The following is a 5,701-nucleotide window of genomic DNA, read 5'->3' as shown; positions in this document are numbered from 1 at the left end:
AAAGCTGTTTGCTGTCTCCTACTGAGCTAGACCAGTGGAACACTGTCTTGGTAGGATTATTTTGACAGAAAGAAGGAAGTGCAGAGCCCCAACCCCAACAGAAAACCTAAGGAGCTGATTTACAAAGAAAGGGTTTTAAGCAAACCTGCACAAATACTAACATGCTCTAAGAAAAGGAAACCTTTTAGACCACTTCCAGCATACATTCATTGGTGCCCAGTAAAATAGGAACACCAACATAGAAAGCATTTTTGCTTTCATAGCACTAAAAGCCAAAAAGCACACAGCATATAATACTTTGATCTTTTTTTTTTTTTAATTTTATGTATTTATTTATTTATTTATGGCTGCGTTGGGTCTTCGTTTCTGTGCGAGGGCTTTCTCTAGTTGCGGCAAGTGGGGGCCACTCTTCATCGCGGTGCGTGGGCCTCTCACTATCGCGATCTCTCTTGTCGCGCAGCACAGGCTCCAGACGTGCAGGCTCAGTAATTGTGGCTCACGGGCCTAGTTGCTCCGCGGCATGTGGGATCTTCCCAGACCAGGGCTCGAACCCGTGTCCCCTGCATTGGCAGGCAGATTCTCAACCACTGTGCCACCAAGGAAGCCCCAATACTTTGATCTTGAAGTGGGTAATCATGGAAGTTCTAAGATTATATCCATTAGGTTAGCCTGAGTATTCATCTATAAAAATATTTTTCCAAAAACACGTAAACGGGCTTCCCTGGTGGCGCAGTGGTTAAGAATCTGCCTGCCAATGCAGGGGACACGGGTTTGATCCCTGGTCCGGGAAGATCCCACATGGCTCGGAGCAACTAAGCCTGTGTGCCACACCTACTGAGCCTGTGCTCTAGAGCCTGCGAGCCACAACTACTGAGCCTGTGAGCCACAACTGTGGAGACCGTGCACCACAACTACTGAGCCTGTGTGCTGCAACTACTGAAACCCGTGCGCCTAGAGCCTGTGCTCCGCAACAAGAGAAGCCACTGCAGTGAGAAGCACGTGCACCACAACGAAGAGTAGCCCCCGCTTGCTGCAACTAGAGAAAGCCCGTGCACGGCAACGAAGACCCAATGCAGCCAAAAATAAATAAATAAATAAATTTATTTTAAAAAATACACGTAAACGAGAGTTATAGAAACAATGGGACTACATCAGGACCAGCAGAAAGTGATACAAGGACTGTACATGTAAGACCAGGAATTGATTTTCACATGTACCTTTTAGGTAAAGGAAATCTCTCTAAGTTGATTCCTACAGCCAAGATGAACTGTGATAGTAGGATTTTCAAAAATCTTGAGATGGGCAGCTAGCTTGAGTTAAACCCTAGATAAATACTCCCAGTCAAAAACCCCATTGAGACTGCAGGACTGAAACTCTGACCCATATAAAAAGCTGTGAGTGCACAAAAAGTCTCGTGGGACATGCAAGGCCTGCTGGGCCAAGACAGTTGATGATGGTGGGTTCTTCCAACATGGACACACCAACATGTATGCTGGGGAAGTGCCCCCCAGGTGGAATGCTGGACTTGGGCTTGATGCAGGAGCCAGACTCAGAAGCTCCTGAGAGAGGTGTCTACTCGGGGAGGAGTACTAGGGTTACTGAAGACAAGAACGTGTCCCAGGAAGGTCAGCTAATTTTCTTCTGACCCATCAGTACTTAACATTAATGAAGAGTTGCAGAACAGAGTCAGTCTTTCCAAGATGTATTCTTCTGACATTATTAGCCAAAGCCTCTCCCAGTCAATTGGGCTGGTGATGTCTAGAAAGATCCCATTACCTGGAGGTGGGACCTAGGGCCACAGATTGTTCTGGGAAGCTGGCATAGAAGATGATTTGCACAATGAAGTCACCACTAAACCGCTGCTTAAGCCCAGTCCCCGGTCTTCTTCTTCTGCTCAATAGTCCAGAAACATTTCTTTAAAAGCCAGAAGATCCATAAACGTGAGCAGGATGTCGAAAATATCACCGGCCACTTCATCTTTATGGTGCTGTAAAATTGAAAGCCGCCGTGTTAAATCCAGGAATTTGCTCCAACAGCTGTTCTTCTATATACTTTTCTACCAAAGAAATAGATTCTATAAAAATAGGTCTGTAGGTGAGCTTATTCTCTTGTGTCTTCAAACTCCTGGTAGTACTTGTCCATGAAATTCCTCTGTAATAACTGGAACTCATCATCCATGATAATGTCCTCTAAATATCCAACCACAGCATCAAATTCTGCATCAGAGGCGGAAGAGATGGACAGCGCGAAGCTCTCTTCTTCTAGGGCATGCATCACCGCGGCCGCATCCACCGCGCGCGAGGGAGCTGGCCCACTGGCCTGCTACCCCGCCCGCGGCCCAGGCGCAGTCTCCGCTCTGCTCTGCAGAGCCCCAACCGGCATCGGGAAGGCCTCGCCGAGGCTGCGGCCGGCTTACGGCCCAGCCCAGTAGCGCCTGCGCACGACGCCCTGGCCTCAGACTCCCCGGCTGCAGCCAGCCGGGCCTCTAAGCCCTACCAGGCCTTACTAAGCTTGACGCTCCTAAATTTTTTAAATAATACTTTTCATAGGATCCTAAATTTTGTTTAATAATACTTCGGTTAGCATTTTTTATATCTGTGTTCGTAAGTGAGATTGGCCCTTAATTTTCCTATGTGGATCCTGTCAGATTTGGGGGTTAGGGTCATATTAATTCCATGAAATGAGTTGAGGAGGATAGCTTTGGTTTTCTGAGAGTAGAAACTTCTAAACTTCTAGAATAGTTTGTGTATGAATGAAATTTTATTTTCTGTGAATGTTCACTATAATTCACAGGTAAAGCTATCTGGATTTGAAGTTTTCTTTGTGGGACGATTTTAAATTACTGATTCAATAAAATATCTAGGAATAAAGCTACATAAGGAGGTAAAAGGCCTGTACTTGGAAACCTATAAGATACTGATGAAAGAAATTGAAGATGACACAAACAGATGGAAAGACAGCTGTGTTCATGGATTGGAAGAATTAATTATTGTTAAAATGAACATACTACCCAAGGCAATCTATAGATTCAATGCAACCTCTATCAAAATACCAAGGGCATTTTTCACAGAACTAGAACAAATAATTTTAAAATTTGTATGGAAATGCAAAAGACCCCGAACAGCCAAAACAATCTTGAGAAAGAAGAATAGAGATGGAGGAATCACGACTTCAGCTCCCTGACTTCAGACTATACTACAAAGCTACAGTAATCAAACAGTATGGTACTGGCACAAAAACAGACACATAGATCAATGGAGCAGAATAGAGAGCCTAGAAATAAACCCATGTTATGGTCAGACAATCTATGACACAGGATGCCAGAATATACAATGGAGAAAAGACAGTCTCTTCAATAAGTGGTGCTGGGGAAACTGGACATCTACATGTAAAACAATGAAATTAGAACATTCTCTAATACCATATACAAAAATAAACTCAAAATGGATTAAAGACCTAAATGTTAGGCCAGAAACCATAAAACTCCTAGGAGAAAACATAGGCAGAACACTCTTTGACATAAATCATAGCAATATTTTTTTGGATCAGTCTCCTAAAGCAAAGGCAATAAAAGCAAAAATAAACCAATGGAACCTAGTTAAACTGAAAAGCTTTTGCATAGCAAAGGAAACCATCGATAAAACAAAAAAGACAGCCTACTGAATGGGAGAAAATATTTGCAAATGATATGACTGATAAGGTGTTGATACCCAAAATATATAAACAGTTCATACAACTCAACATCCAAAAAACAAACAACTTGATTAAAAAATGGGCAGAAGACCTGAATAGACATTTTTCCAAACAGGATATGCAGATGGCCAACCTGCACATGAAAAGATGCTCAACATCATCAATCATCAGAGAAATGCAAATCAAAACCACAATGAGATATCACCTTACACCTGTCAGAATGGCTATCATCAAAAAGAACACAAATAACAATGTTGGTGAGGATATGGAGAAAAGGGAACCCTCCTACACTGTTGGTGGGGATGCACATTAGTGCAGCCACTGTGTAAAACAGTATGGAGGTTCCTCACAAAACTAAAAATAGAACTACCATATGACTCGGCAATTCCACTCCTGGGTATATATCCATAAAAAACAAAAACACTAAATCAAAAAGATATATGCACCTCAACGTTCATAGCAGCATTATTTACAATTGCCAAGATATGGTAGCAACCTAAATGTCCATCAACAGAAGAATGGATAAAGAAGACGTGAGATGTGTACATATTTACATATACATGTATATGTACACATATACACACAGTGAACTACCACTCAGTCATAAAAAAGGAATTACATTTTGCCATTTGCAATAACATGGATGGACTTGGAGGATATTATGCTAACTGAAATGTCAGACAGAGAAAGACAAATACTGTATGATATCTCTGATACGTGGAATCTAAAAAATAAAACAAGCTAGTGAATATAACAAAAAAGAAACACACAGATATAGAGAATAAACTAGTGGTTACCAGTGGGAAGAGGGAAAGGGGGGAGGGGCAATATAGGGGTAGGGGGATTAAGAGGTACAAAGTATTATGCATAAATAAGCTACAAGGATATATTGTACAACGCAAGGAATATAGTCAATATTTTGTAGTAACTATAAATGGAATATAACCTTTAAAAATTGTGAATTGTGTAACTTATGTAATATTGTGCCTCAACTATACTTCAATTTAAAAACATAAATAGATAAATACTGATTCAATCTCTTTAATATTTATGAGACTATTCAGATTTTCCATTTCTTCATGAGCCACCTTGGATAAATTATTATTTCTAGGGATTTTTCCATTTCATTTGAACTTTTTACATTTATTGGCATTGTTGTTCTTAATATCTTCTTAGTATCTTCTAAATGTGTACTGATCTCTAGTAATATCCCCTCCTTCATTCTTACTATTATTTATTTATTCTCTCTTTTTTCTTTATTTTTTTCTTCATAATAGTTATTTCAATTTCCTTATTTTTTTGAAAAATAAATTTTAATATTAAAAAATTTTATTGTATGTTTGGTTTTTATTTCATTAATTTCTTCTCTTATGTTTATTAGTTCATTCTTCTACTTTGAATATAACTTCCTGAAATGCATCCTTGGCTCATATTTTCAACAATTCTTTTCAAATATATACATTTAATGCTATAGATTTTCCTCTAAATACTACCTTAGGTATAGTCAAAAATTTTTATACATAATACTTTCGCTATTACTCAGTTCTTTTTCTTATGAACTTATAGAAGTTCTTTATATACTCTGGATACAGCCATTTACTAATTATATGTTTTGCAGATATTTTCTCTGACTCTGTATCTTGCCAGTTAACTCTTGTAATATTTTAATGAATAGGAAATTTTAATTTGAGAATAATTCAATTTACATATTAATTTTGTTTTTTTGAGTGTGTCTAGCTTAATAAAATCTTCTCTCTCCTGAAATTGTGAAGATATTCTCCTACAGTATCTTATAAAACTTTATATTTTTGCCTTTTCTGGCAAAGATTTATTTAAAATATTATAATTGCTGAAGCTGTGTAAAAAAATTGGCAGTGAACTTGAATAATCTTACAAATGTTGATTCCTCCCTTTTGACCCAAACACTCACTTCTAGGAATCAATCCTAAGTAAATGATAACTCATTTAGGAAATAGTAACTTAGGAAATAATAACTCACTTCTAAGAA

The 5,701-nt window shown here is 38.8% G+C and overlaps 1 pseudogene; it reads right to left on the bottom strand.

The window, feature by feature from the left end:
• Nucleotides 1–1,690: 1,690 nt before the first annotated feature.
• On the bottom strand, nucleotides 1,691–2,286 carry LOC137758166 (ADP-ribosylation factor-like protein 2-binding protein pseudogene; annotated as a pseudogene).
• Between the last annotated feature and the right edge of the window lie 3,415 nt (nucleotides 2,287–5,701).

Source organism: Eschrichtius robustus, chromosome 2 (assembly GCF_028021215.1).
Source record: "Eschrichtius robustus isolate mEscRob2 chromosome 2, mEscRob2.pri, whole genome shotgun sequence".
Taxonomy (NCBI): Eukaryota; Metazoa; Chordata; class Mammalia; order Artiodactyla; family Eschrichtiidae; genus Eschrichtius; species Eschrichtius robustus.
This window is presented reverse-complemented; position numbering and strand designations above follow the sequence as displayed.